Genomic DNA, 15,907 nt, shown 5'->3' on the forward strand with positions numbered 1-15,907 from the left:
CGTTCTCTGTATAGTTTTGCTGGATATAATTTGTAGAAATGGTAGCTTTATATTGGCCCCTTTTTTTTTTATTCTCATTTGCTGGAAATATAAATCTCGTGCAACCTTTACTGGTCCTTTTCTCTCCTTTCCCTTCTTTTTGTTTGTTTGTTTTTTAAGATACCTTTACATATTTTATTGGTTTGTTTCGTAATTCTTTGTCATAGGGTTTAGGGATTATGATTATGAATTCGTTTTTTCCAGTTAAGGGATTATGATTTCGAAACTTGAGGCTTACCTTTGTTGAGTCTGAAAAAATAAAATGATTTGGCTGTAGCCTGTAAATTTGTGAATAATAGGATGGTACGAAAAAAGCTCAAAAAATGATTAGGGCCCGTTTGATAACTATTTCGGTATTTTGTTTTTAGTTTCTAGTTTTCAATTCAAAGAAATTGAACGCATAAAACTTCTTGGGTTATCAATTTTAGAGTCCGTTTGATAACCATTTCATTTTCTTTTCAATTTTCCCTTTTTTATTATTAAAAAAAACTGAAAACATATTTGATAAACTTTTCATTGTCAGTTTTCAAAATCACCCATACTAATTCTCATGAACAAACATTTTCAAATAATCCATTCTCCAAAACAAACAGTGCTTAATATGCATTGACATCTGAATCAATGCAAACTACGTTCATTAGATATATGCTTTTGACCTCATTATTCTTGTAGTGACCTACAATTAGAATAGTATTTTACCATTTTGGATGTCGAAATGGTTTTCTATTTGTCTAAATTTTTTGTAAGGATGATTTATGAATGAAAACTTAAAAAATAGATGGTTTGGATCATTGAAAAAATATTCGTAGGCTACTCTCAAGGGTGTCCCTTAAATAAAATTATTTGAAGAATCCTTCAAAATATACATATGTGTGTACATGATGAGTAGTGTATGTGTGTGTATATATACAGGGCCGGCCCTGAGCCTGGGCACCGAGGGCGACGGCCATGGGCCTCCAATTTTTGGGGCCTCAAAATTTTTTTTTAATATTACTGGAGCCCAAACTTAAATTTTTTTTTATTTATAAAAAACACATATTCTCTTTGCCCATAAAGAGCTTTTCTGCTTCCAAAAAGTTTGTCCCTTTCCCACCGTGTTCTCCTCTCTTTTTAGTTGTTAATATATTCCCTCTCCCACGCTCTGTTCTTTGTCTTTGCCCATAAAAAGCATTTCTGCTTCCAAAAAAATTGTCCCTTTCCCACCGTGTTCTCCTCTCTTTTTATTTGTCAGTATATAATATATTACCATTTTCTTTTCATTAAAAAAAATATATTACCCTTCTCCTCCCATGCTCTGTTCTCCCAAGTTATATTTTCCCATCTCTTCTCCGAAGCTCTCTTCTTGTCTGTCTTTGACCCAAAAGAAAAGCTCTCTTAAATTTATTATTTCCAGTTTTTCTCTCATCCCTCTTTTATCTTTGTCTTTGAATTGATCTATCCAAAGAAATATTTGTAGATTTCTTTCTTCTACACTACAGACTCTAAAAGATTATCTGAGTGAGTGAGGATGAGGTTCGTCAACAATAACCCCATGGGCCACCAAAATGTCAGGGCAGGCCCTGTATATATATATATAATAATAACATAATCAAACCAATTGTTAGATTTCCTTCATGATTATAACACATTATATAATAATTCATGTTTCTTGGATAGATTCTACAAAGGGCCATACTTGATTTGTGTGTGAATATAGTCATGTACTTATAAATAAGAATCCTTTTCTTTTTAAAGCTACGACATAAATTTTTGTAGCTCTGTGTATCGTCGATGGGGCAAGGCATTGCTTCAATACTTCTAAAGCGGATTGGGGATAAAAAAAAAATTAAAAATAAACTAAAAATTAAAAAATATAATAATAATAAAATAAAATAAAAGAGAGAGAGAAATTCGTTTCAGCCCCTCCTTACCCAGAGAAACTTGTTTCAGGACCTGAATGGCATGCCTACAAGGGTCCACTAAACCTCTTATACACTCACAAGTACGCCACAAAGTTGTGTGGCAACTTTACACCCTTCCAAGTCCATCTTTATCGCCCTCACATTGAGCCACAAACCCGCTACTATGCCTAGTGATTTAACTTCCAACATTAGTGTATATTAAATGTGAGACGAAAGGATATCTCGCCAATGTTGGACTAATTATTGTCATTTGGCAAGAGAAGCCCAAATTATTTCTAATAAAGAATGAGGTGAAACTCACATTGTTTCAGCCACAATTATTAAACTTGTCAAAACTCAACATCAAAACTGACATGATTATCTTCTCATCTTTAGTTGACAATTACTCATCTTCACTTATGTTAGAATGCGTTGCTTCTCAAAAATTGAAAACCATGGAGAGTTTGCAACTCCAACTTTTGGCAACTTACTTATTGGGTTTTCGCTTACACAACTTACACAATTTCTAATTTTAGGCGGGGCGATGGCAGCTCCTTTTTTGGTCATACCACCACTTGTCAATCGGTCACTAGTTACGTAAGTTCAATTCAGTTACCAAACCGATTCCACCCCATCTATAAACTACAACACAATGTCTATACATGTAGAATTAAAAATTAAATTATTGAGGAGTTATGTTGTGCTTAGATAAGTAAAAAGGATGAAAATTTTACTCAAAAATATTTTCCAATTCCAACTTTTGGTGATTTGCTTCTTGGGTTTTCGCTTACCCGATTTCTAATTTTAGCCCTCTAATCATTTGTCTCGCTCAAATTTAATTGAGGTAGTTAACTAGCTAGGAAACCTTAACAAGAAGCATAAAACCATTACATAATTATTTTATAATAAAAAGCCCGCATCTCACATCAAGAAAGCACATATCAAGTCTTTAAATTCTCTCACAATTAATCCTTAAAAGTTCAAACCAAACAAAATTCATTTGGAAAATTAAAAAATACAGCAAATTCAAAAAAAATATCCCAAGAAAAGAAAATCCATTATATAAAATTAAAAACCCCTTTTATAAGATCATCACACCAATTTTATTATTTTTTCAATTAATTGTTAATATTTTATTACACATAATGCGGATTCTACAAATGACATATCATCACTTAACTGATTTCGCGACGGTCAGTGTAATGGCGGAACCATATAGCAACAAATTTCCAATGTGGGGGACTATATTGTTAAAATTGAAAGTGGATGGATAAATAACATACCTAAAGGCTTAATACAATTGCTCGATAACTTAATTTTTGAAATTTGGGGTTTTTTTATGTTCATTTATTAAACCTCTAATTATTAACTAATATTAGGAAACCCCATATAAAAGCTAAGTTCAAACCAAACAAAAATTCATTTAGAAATTAAAAAGAAAAAACCACCATATTCAAAAATTCCCAAGAAAGAAAAACCATTATATCAATAAAAAAATTACATTTTAAGATCATCACTCAATTTTATTAAACCTCTAATTATTAAGTTATATTAGGAAAACCCACATCAAGTGTATTTTCTCACAATTTTTCCTAAAAATTTGAAACCGAACAAAAAATAAACTTAAATAGGATTACATAATAAATAACTAAACCAATCATTTGAATTTAAAAAAAAAAGTAGAAAAACAGAGCACACACAAAAAGATGGACGTCGGGGGTTGAAGAGTGGGGGCCCACGGTGGGTGGCGACATGAGGGGTGCCGACGAGTGAGGGTCCACTATCTGGAGGAGTACTGCAGTAAGAGTTTCCCTCGCTGCTCTGGTAAGCCAACGAGCTTTACAGACAAAGCTGTAAAGAAATCTTCCATCTTCACAAGGCGGAAGAAACTGTAGGCCTGCACTTCTGGGCTGGCCTAGCCAGAAACGGCCTGCACTTCAGGGCGACCTCTTTTTCTCTTACTACCCACGCGCGTGCTGTAACCTGTACCTCCTTTGCACCCAGATTGGCACGCCGACAAGGGCCCACTGTGCCCCTCATGTGCGCGCACGTGCCACGGGTTGTCCTCAGGCTCTTACCCCTTTCAAACCATCTTTATTGCCCCCACATTGGGTCACAAGCTCACGTGACAGAGCTCAGCACTTCTTGAGTCAAGACTTGGGTATATTAGGTGCTTAACTTTTGGTTATTCTATCGATGTGGGACTGTGAATATATGAAATCTGAGTTCTCTTTCTTCACGTGTTTTGAATGAGAAGCTTTGCATCCCTTTGGTCGTATCTATTTAACATGAAATAGAAAGATGATTTTTCTAACAGTTTTTGCGTATTTCAACTAAATTATAAACACCAAACAGATTGAACAAAATGGAGAAATCTATTGCTTGTTTTGTTTGGTTTCAAACTATACAAGATGGTTGCCAAGAGCAGTTTCGAGTGCCATTCTCAATGAAGATCCTGTGTACGTAGAACAATCCAAAGAGTTGATTGATTTGCAGAGTCCAAATCTTATGTTTTTGCCTCAAGGATTTTGGGGTTTGGAATTTATACTTCGGCCTTCAGCTTCGATTGAAGCACCGACAATTTCCACCCTTTGGTTACTTCTTTGAACAAAAGAAATATGGATATGGGCCTTCATTTCTTTGAACCTCCATGATCAATTTGGGCCTTTCTTGATTAAACAAATTGTAGTTGGTTTTTGGTAGTGCTTAAACCCTAGAATGCAATGCTTCTATTTTATTGTTCGAAAAATGCAATGCTTCTAAGGACAAGCGATATTTATAGCACAACAAGAAAACCAGAATGCAAAGGGTTTCACTTTCAAAATGGGATTTTTATGTAAATCTAGATAGTTACAACATATTAAACACTAACCTGAATCGGACATGGTGATGATGTTGATAGCACAACAGGAAAACCAGAGAGTTCTTCTCCTAGAAGCCGAGCCTTATAGTAGTGATTCTAGATAGGGTGAGTTTCTGTAAAGCTTAGGTATCTCGACTCTAGGAGGGAGCCCTCTATATATGCATCTCTCTAGGAGTCTTGCCCATCAAGAAACTCCTAGAGATAACCTTCATGTGATGGGATTAGTGAATCTTAATCCTTATAGAAGTAGGAATCTCAAACCTTTATATTTATCTTAAACACTTATATATTAGGCTACCATATGAGATAAGGATTGAGTTCTTGATAAACAATGAATCCTTTCACTGGCGTAGCGAGGAATTCTATTAAATAGCTTTATAGTTACAATAAACTTAGTTTTTATAGGAAAATATATTTAAGAATTCATTATAATTATTAAATTTCAATATCACAAATTTAATATTTTAAGTAAGTATAACCCAAATTCTAGCAACCTAAAAATAATGAAAGAGTATCAAAAATTGACTTTAGATAGAATCAGAAAATCAAATAAAATTCATGGCACACATGTATAAATGACATATGAAGACATGAACACAAATATAGATCATGTTCATTGTAGATAATTAACATTTGCGAGAAGGGTCAACAGTAAATATGAGCATAAAACAACTTGGATAACATACATAAATATAAGGTTTTCAAGTTACCCTTGTGGGCCTTAATTGGCTTCGTAAATGAATCCTTTGCAATCCTATATTGATTAGAAGATCACTTCTATAGGTTTAAGACAGTAAACCATCTTACATTTTATTGATTTTTATTTTTCTTAAGCTTATCATAATTAAGGAGTGCATGCACTTATAAATGTATAAATTAAAGAAGGATCTTCAAAAACAAAAACAAATTGCGTCCCGGGTAGCGTCATGTAAAGGTCCTCCAAGAACCCATTGACTAGCTTTGTTGTGCACGAGACTCATTGAGAAGTGGGGAGTGCATGCAGCTTCAAGTTTGAAGAACTACAAAAGGGTTGAATCCCAAACATGTTGTCTGTGAGCCGCCCCCGCACCCACCCACCACCCCCCCCCCCCCCCCCCCCCTCCTCCTCTCTCTCTGCCAGCCTTAAAGAAATTGCTTTCATAATATTTTATGTGATCCACATGGTATGACTTGTATATTACGAGAATTATATAATACTATAAGAATTTAATAAATATTATTTGGAATAATCATATTAGTAAAATTAAGAGAAGTAGTTTCTTATTTTATTGCCTTGATGTGTGGTAATTACTTAGAGCTGTACTAAGAAACTAGAGCTTCAATAGGAAACTGGTATCTTCTGGATCTGCGAAAAGCTCAATCTCTCAACTTTGAGCTTGTATATTGCTTCGTGGATAATCGATTTTCTGATTATTTTGTAGGGAGAGGAAGGGTTTCAAGGAGGAGAGGGATGGTTTCCACAGACATGGGAAAATCTGAAAATTTTAGGTGTCAAATTCACTTAAACAGCCTTTTTGTTTAGCGAGTTTTAAGTGTCGTGGGCTTTTGTTCAGCGTGTTTTAAAAGATGATGCTTGTTATTGACAAGCGTTGTGTTTTAAAAATCAACCAAAAAAGATGACACTTGCTATTATTCAGCGTATTTTAAAAGACGACACTTACTCACCTGTGGTCCTCTTTTTAAGCTAATGTGAGCAATGTTGTACCCGATGTGTCACTGGGGCCCCCACAAGAGCCCAAAACGAACTCCGGCCTAGATCACTTGAGGAAGTGATTGGACCTTTCAAAGTACCTGAGGCCAACCTTCCCTAAGGACACCCAGACCCAATCAAGATAGAGAAAGGCCGCCCTAGCCCATTTCCAAGTCCATCTTTATCGCCCTCACATTAAGTCACAAATCCATGTTACCTTCAAACATTTGTGTATATTAAATGTGAGACGAAAGGATATCTCGCCAATGTGGGACTAATAATTGTTATTTGGCAAGAGAAGCCCAATTTATTTTCTAATAAAGATTGAGGTGAAATTCACATTGTTTCAACCACAATGATTAAACTTGTCAAAACTTAACATCAAAACCGACATGATTATGTTCTCATCTTTAATTGACAATCACTCATCTTTACTTATTTTAGAATGCGTTGTTCTAAAAAATCGAAAACCATGGAGAGTTTGCAACTCCAACTTTTGGCAATTTACTTCTTGGGTTTTCGCTTACACAATTTCTAATTTCAGGAGATGCAGTGGTGGCTCTGTTTTAGGTCATCGCCACTTGTCAGTTGGTCACTAATTACGTAAGTTCGGTTCGGTTACCAAACCGATTCCACCCTATCTAAAGGGTTTGTATTTTTATGTTACACTTGTATTGGTATTTTTAGTTGTATTGAAACTACAACACAATATCTATATGTGTAGAATTAAGAATTAAATTATTGAGGAGTTATGTTGTGCTTAGATAAGTAAAAAGGATGAAAATTTTACTCAAAAAGATTTTCCAACTCCAACTTTTGGTGATTTGCTTCTTGGGTTTTCGCTTACCCGATTTTTAATTTTAGCCCTCTGATCATTTGTCTTGCTCAAATTTAATTGAGGTAGTTAACTAGCTAGGAAACCTTAACAAGAAGCATAAAACCATTACATAATTATTTTTAAATAAAAAGAACCCTCATCTCACAGCAAGAAAGCATACATCAAGTTTTTAAATTCTCTCACAATTAATCCTTAAAAGTTCAAACCAAACAAAATTCATTTGGAAAATTAAAAATTACAGTAAATTCAAAAAAAAAATCCCAAAGAAAAGAAAAACCATTATATATAACTAAAAACCCCTTTTATAAGATCATCACACCAATTTTATTATTTTTTCAATTAATTGTTAATATATTATTACACATAATGTGGACCCTACGACATATCATCACTTAACTGATTTCGCGACGGATAGGGTTAGGGTAATGATGGAACCATAGAGCAATAAATTTCCAGTGTGAGGTACTATATTATTATGGATAAATAACATACCTAACGGCTTAAGGATACATTGCTTGGTAACTTAATTTTTGAAATTTGGGGTTTTTTATATGTTCGTTTATTAAACCTCTAATTATTAACTTATATTAGGAAACCCCATATAAAAGCTAAGTTCAAACCAAACAAAAATTCATTTAGAAATTAAAGAGAAAAAAACACCATGTTCAAAAATTCCCAAGAAAGAAAAATCATCATATCAATAAAAAAAAAATACATTTTAAGATCATCACTCAATTTTATTAAACCTCTAATTATTAACTTATATTAGGAAAACCAACATAAAGTGTGTTTTCTCACGATTTATCCTAAAAATTTCAAACGAAACAAAAAATAATCTTAAATGTGTGGTGGGGGGGGAGGGGATAGAAACAGCAAACCCAACAGTACCCAAGTAGAAAAATAGAGATCTTCATCAAGGAGGGAAGAAACTCCGGCCTGCTCTTCTAGGTTGGCCTAACCCGAAACGGCCTGGCACTTCAGGGCGACCTTTCTCTTACTACCCACGCGCGTGTTGTAACCTTTAGCTCCTCTTTGCATTCCAGATTGGCACGCCGACAAGAGCCCACTGTGCCCCTCATGTGTGCGCGCACATGCCGCAGGTTGTCCTCAGGCTCCAACCCCTTCCAAACCATCCTTAATGCCCCCACATTGGGTCACAAGCTCACGTGACTGAACTCGGCACTTCTCAAACAATGACTTGGGTATATAAGGTGCTCAACGTTTCGCTATTTTATCGATGTGGGATTGTTAATATATAAAATCTGAGTTCTCTTTCTTCACGTATTTGAATGAATGAAAAGGTTTGCATCTCTTTGGTCATATCTATTAAACATGAAATAGAAAGATGATTTTTCTAAACAGTTTTTGCGTATTTCAACTAAATTATAAACACCAAACAGATTGAACAAAATGGAGAAATCTATTGCTTGTTTTGTTTGGTTTCAAACTATACAAGATGGTTGCCAAGAGCAGTTTCGAGTGCCATTCTCAACGAAGATCATGTGTACGTAGAGCAATCCAAAGAGTTGATTGATTTGCAGAGTCCAAATCTTATGTTTTTTACTCAAGAATTATGGGGATTGGGATTTATAGTTTGGCCTTCAGCTTCGAGTAGATAAACAAGTTTATCGTTGAAGCACCGACAATTTCCACCCTCTGGTTACTTCTTTGAACCAAAAAAAAAAAAAAATGGATATGGGCCTTCGTTTCTTTAAACCTCCATAATCAATTTGGGCCTTTCTTGATTAAACAAATTGTAGTTGGTTTTTGGGGTGTCTTATGAAGGTCCTCGCCGATCCTCTTTTAGTAGTGCTTAAACCCTAGAATGCAGTGCTTCTATTTTATTTTATTTTATTGTTCAAAAAATGCAATGCTTCTAAGGACAAGCGATATGGATAGCACACCAGGAAAACCAGAATGCAAAGGGTTTCACTTTCAATATGGGATTTTTATGTAAATCTAGACAGTTACAACATATTAAACACTAACCTGAATCGGACATGGTGATGATGTTGATAGCACAATAGAAAAACCAAAGAGTTCTTTTCCTAGATATCGAGCCTTATAGCAATGATTCTAGATGGGGTAAATTTTTGTAAAGCTTAGGTATCTCGACTCTAGGAGGGAGCCCTCTATTTATATGCATCTCTCTAGGAGTCTTGCCCATCAAGAAACTCCTAGAGCATGTGATTGATTAGTGAATCTTAATCCTTATCTCGCAAATGTTAATTGTCTACAATGAACATGATCTAGATTTTTGTTCATGTCTTCATATGCCATTTATACGTGTGTGCCATGAATTTTATTTGATTTTCTGATTCTATCTAAAATCAACTTTTGATACTCTTTCAGTATATTTAGGTTGCTAGAATTTGGGTTATACTTACTTAAAATATTAAATTTGTGATATTGAAATTTAATAATTATAATGAATTCTTAAATATATTTTCCTATAAAAACTAAGTTTATTGTCACTACAAAGCTATTTAAAGTTGACCATCCTTAATAGAATTCCTCGCTCCGCCAATGAAAGGATTCATTGTTTATCAAGAAAATCCTTATCCCATATGGTAGCCTAATATATAAGTGTTTAATAAATATAAAGGTTTGAGAATCCTACTTCTATAACACTACTACAAAAAACACTTTGCGCGACGAAATAATTTTGTTGCGCAAAGTACAATTTCGTCGCACAAACTTTGCGCGACGAAATTTTGGTCGCGCAAGTTCTGTCGCGCAAAGATCGTAAAGAAAGGTTTTGCGCGACGAAATTTTTTTTTGTCTCGCAAAGATACTTTGCGCGACGAACGATAACAACTTTGCGCGACGAATACTAACGTCGCTCAAAGATACTTTGCGCGACGAATACTATCAACTTTGCACGACGAATATTAATTACTTTGCGCGACGAATAATATTATTTTGCGCGACGAAAGTTAATGTCGCGCAAATCTTTGCGCGACGAATCCTAATGTCGCGCAAATCTTTGCGCGACGAAATATTCAATTTTTTTAAAATTTTGTTTTTTTAAAAAAAATTTAAAATTTTTTTTTAAAAATTTTTAATTAAAATAAACTAGTTTAATAGTTTGCTTGACGAAATATTTTGTCACCCAAGGTTTTTGACATTTTTTTTTATATTATTTCTCTTATATCAATTTCATTATATTAATTTTTCAAATTTTTACTTTTTAAATTTAATTTAATTGTATGATTTTATTTTTTTTAATTACTTTAATTTAAATTGAAATATTCAAAATAAAATTACATATGAAAAATAGTGGTCAAATTATCCAATATATATAATATTCAAAATGTACACATAAATTAACAAAGTACAATAATAAAATCTACAAGCCTATTGTGGTGATAGTGGCGGAGGATATGTTTCGATAGCGTCCAAATCCTCAACTTTAGCCGTCAAAGTCTCGACGATTCCCTACAAACAAAAAAAAACAAATATTGTCAAATAACAACAAAATAACAAAAAATTAGAATAAACTCAAAACTAACTCCAAAAACACATATTAATGAAAAAAAAAAATTAAAGTTTGGAGAGAATATACCTTTTGGCAAGATTTTGAGTGAGTGAGAATGAGAGGGAGAAGTGAGTGTGAGAGAATAGAGAAGATAGTGAGAGAGAGAGAGATGAAAGAGTGAGTGAGAGTGAGAGATGATGAAAAGAGAGATAAGAGAGTGAGTGAGAGTGATAGATAGTGAAGAGAGAGATGAGAGATTAAGTGAGAGGAGTGAGTGTGAGAGAAAGGGTAGGATTTGGGGAGAAGGAAAGAGAGAGGAGAGGTAAGAGTAGAAGACATTGAGAAAATGGTGGAGGTGTTATTTTGGTTTTAAAAACCGTATCACTTTGCGCGACGAAAAAATATATTGGTTGCGCAAAGTCTCGAATTTTTCTTTTTAAAAAAATTCCAATTTTTGGTGCGCGACGAAATTTTGGTCGCTCAAAGTTTTGCGCGACCACAATATTCCCGCTTCCCATTTTTGGTACCCGCCCAAATTTTTCGGGTATACTTTGCGCGACGAACTATATATTGGTCCTGCAAAGTCGTAATTTTTTTTTTTTAAAATTCCCATTTTTCGTACCCGCCAAATTTTTAGAGTATACTTTGCGCGACGAACTACTATATATTGGTCGCGCAAAGTTGGGAAAAAAAAAAATTTTAAAATTCGCATTTTTGGTACCCGCCCAAATTTTTCGGTACCCGCCCAAATTTTTCGGGTATACTTTGCGCGACAAACGACTATATATTGGTCCCGCAAAACTTTGCGCGACGAACTTTATATTGGTCCCGCAAAACTTTGAGCGACGAACGACTATATATTTGTCCCACAAAACTTTGCGCGACGAACTATATATTCGTCCCGTAAAGTCGTAATTTTTTTTTTTTTAAATTCCCATTTTTGGTATCCGCCGAAATTTTTAGAGTATACTTTGCGCGACGAATTATTATATTGGTCGCGCAAAGTCTTAAAAAAATTTAAAGCTACTAATAAATATATATACTATTCAATTTCTGAAGTGTTATACGTACAAAATAAACAATTTTAAAGCTACTCAATGATCCAACCGTCAAACTTGTTTGTTTATAATTCGAGATCATATACGCCAAAATTCAGAAAAAATAAACATTAATAGATCAAGTAATGGGACAAAACATTTCGACGGTTATAAAAGAAAAATCAAGATTTAACGGTTATTTCAACTCTGATTTTGATGATTTTTTACAGCTACACTCCTTGACCCTATATGAATACAATGACTGCATTCGATCATCAATTGAAAATATTTACACTAGTGGATACCACAAAATCTTATGTTATATTTAATGAAAGTATAAATAAACTCTTAATTGTTAGTGAATATATTGTTTTGATGGCATACACATTCTACGAAACTAGTTTCAACGATCCAACCATCAAACTTGTTTTTTTACACATCGAGATCATATACGCCAAAAATCAGGAAAAAAAAAATTTAGAGATCAAGTAATGGGACAAAACATTTTGACGGTTCTAAACGAAAAATCAAGATTTAACGGTTATTTCAACTCTGATTTTGATGATTTTTTTACAGCTACACTCCTTGACCCTATATGAATACAATGACTGCATTTGATCGTCAATTTAAAATATTTACACTAGTGGATACCACAAAATCTTATGTTATATTTAATAAAAGTACAAATAAACTCTTAATTGTTAGTGAATATATTGTTTTGATGGCATATGCATTCTACGAAACTAGTTTCAATGATCCAACCGTCAAACTTGTTTGTTTACACTTCGAGATCATATACGCCAAAAATCGGAAAAAATAAACATTCAGAGATTAAGTAATATGACAAAACTTTTCAACGGTTATAAATGAAAAATCACGATTTAACGGTTATTTCAACTCTGATTTTGATGATTTTTTTACAGCTACACTCCTTGACCCTATATGAATACAATGACTCCATTTGATCGTCAATTTAAAATATTTACACTAGTGGATACCACAAAATCTTATGTTGTATTTAATGAAAGTATAAATAAACTTTTAATTGTTAGTGAATATATTGTTTTGATGGCATACGCATTCTACGAAACTAGTTTCAAAGATCCAACCATCAAACTTGTTTGTTTATACTTCGAGATCATATACGCCAAAAATCGGAAAAAATAAACATTCAGAGATCAAGTAATAGGACAGAACTTTTCGACAGTTATAAATGAAAAATCACGATTTAACGGTTATTTCAATTTCGATTTTGATGATTTTTTTACAGCTACACTCATTGACCCTATATGAATACAATGAACCAATTTGATCGTCAATTTAAAATATAATACATTTAAAATATTATATTTTTCTAACAAAATAATTATTTTATTTTATTTATTTTTATTTTTGTAAAGACTTTGCGAGACGAAGTTTAGAAATTCGTCGCGCAAAGTCATGCAAAGATTTTTATAAAAAAAATTATTTTATTTATTTTTGTAAAGACTTTGCGAGACGAAACACACTTCGTCGCGCAAGATTTTGTGCACCGAATTTTATTTTTTCGTCACGCAAAGTCATGAAAGATTTTTACAAATAATTTTTTATTTTCTTTAGTTTTGTAAAGACTTTACGAGACGAACCACACTTCGTCGCGCAATACTTTGTGCACCGAATTTTATTGTTTCGTCGCGCAAAGTCATCCAAAGATTTTTAAAAATAATTTTTTATTTTGTTTATTTTTGTAAAGACTTTAAGAGACGAACCACACTTCGTCGCGCAAAGGTTTGTCGCGCAAAGTGACTTTGTGCGACGATTTGTGTTTCGTTGCGCAAAATTTAATCGCGTAAGACTTTGAGCGACGAAGTTTAATTTTCGTCGCGCAAAGTCACTTTGAGCGACGAATTGTGTTTCGTCGCGCAAAATTTGGTCGCGCAAGGGGTTTTTTTTACTAGTAAAGGTCAACAATAAGCATAACTATAAAACAACTTGGATAACATACATAAATTTACGGTTTTCAAAATGTTGAGAATTGTCAACTTACCCTTGTGGGCCTTAATTGGCTCTGTCAATGAATCCTTTGCAATCCTATATCGATTAGAAGATCACTTCTGTAGGTTTAAAACAGTAAACCATCTTACATTTTATTGTTTTTTATTTTTCTTAAGCTTATCATAATTAAGGAGTGCATGCACTTATAAATGTATAAATTAAAGAAGGACCTTCAAAAACAAAAACAAATTGTGTCCCGGGTAGCGTCATGAAAAGGTCCTCCAAGAACCCATTGACTATAGCTTTGTTATGCACGAGACTCATTGAGAAGTGGGGACTGCATGCAGTTTCAAGTTTGAAGCACTACAAAAGGGTTGAATCCCAAACATGTTGTCTGTGAGCCCCCCCTCTTTGCCAGCCTTAAAGAAATTGCTCTTCCTGTATTTTGGGATTCTAGAGTCCTGTAGCAAGGCAAATTTCGACACTCTTTTTGGTACCACCAAATGTAAGGAATAATATTTTCATAATATTTTATGTAGTCCACATACCATGGCTTGTATATTACGGAAATTATATAGTATTATAAGAATTTAATAAATATTATTCGGAATAATCATATTGGTCAAATTAAGCGAAGTGGTTTCTTATTTTATTGCCTTGATGTGTGGTAATTACTTAGAGCTATACTAAGAAACTAGAGCTTCAATAGGAAACTGGTATCTCTCTACCTATAATAATGCCCATTTAATGTATACAACAAGATATATTAGGGTTTCTAAGGTGCAAAAGGTTAGAAAGAAACATATATTTCATTTACGCTAATGGCTCCTCTTCGAATCGCTCATGAAAAATACGACGTTGGTTTAATTGAAGGCTAGTCAAGGTATGTGTATGTACTTATATTTATTAAATTTCCGCATGATGCTATTGTAAAGACGATAAAGTCTTGGACTATGAATTAGGTCTTACGCCTACTCAATATTATGTTTACATGAAATGCCGATATTTGTTGTATGCTTAGGCTTAGATTATCTCTAAAACCAAAAGTAAGCATATTATTATTGTTAATATAGTATATCTTAAATCTTTGATGCTTTGGGACCAGAAGACTCTCACGGGTTGGCCCCTTCCAAAGAATATGGCATATGCACCTTTCCGCTTGAAATGGAAAGCTAGTCTTAATTACATGATTGAATAGTTTGAACACCCTTTTCTTGAACATTTTGGTCCAAAAGGCTTTGACTAATAATGCCAATACCCAAAAAGAATAGAATGGGCAAGAAATCCAGTACAGTAAATTACAATTAAACCATATTGCTGGATATAAATTAGTCCAATCTGAATGGGGAGTGCGGCTTCTTGGTGCGTTTTGCCAATCTGAATTATAAGAGGAAGGTGTTGGATATGGAACAAATATGTCTCTCGAATAGAGGCCAATTTAGCGACGCATAGATTAGTCAGTTTTGCTTTGTCGATTGAAAATGTGTCTTTATGGTATGGGGATCCTCCTAATATAATTCAAGACGCAATAATTGAGGAACTTTTGTAATGTTTTCTTGCCATTTAAATGCATCGTTTTTATCTCAAAATAAAAAGAGTGCATGATAACTATGCTGGAATTACATGGAAAACTCTACTTAACTTTAATAATAATCTTATAAAAATAGAAAAAAAAATATAAACTTTTATTTAATTAAGTAATCTAATTAATGTTCTAGAAATATATAAACGAGAATATACTTATATTGAACGAATCAGTTTAGATTATTGCTTGTCTGAAAAGAAAGAAATAAAAATATCCCAATTGACAATTGGCAAAGGGGGCATGAGCCCAAAAGCCAAACCGGGGCCGAGTCTGGGATTTAATATTTGATGCCAGCGGGACTGGCGCCTGCCGTAGTGTGAGGAAACCACAACCCCTAAAAAGCCTTAGCATTGACCGTTTGACAGAGATACACGCACACACGTGGGGCCTTTTTCCCTCTTCCAGAGGTCTCTGTCCTCACAAAAAAAAAACTCCCTCTTGTTTCTCCCATCACAACTCCAAAAGCTTATGGACATGGCACGCACGAAAAATCATCACCACAAAAATTCATTTAAATTATTAT

Source organism: Prunus avium, chromosome 2, assembly GCF_965620075.1.
Source record: "Prunus avium chromosome 2, drPruAviu1.hap1.1, whole genome shotgun sequence".
Taxonomy (NCBI): domain Eukaryota; kingdom Viridiplantae; phylum Streptophyta; class Magnoliopsida; order Rosales; family Rosaceae; genus Prunus; species Prunus avium.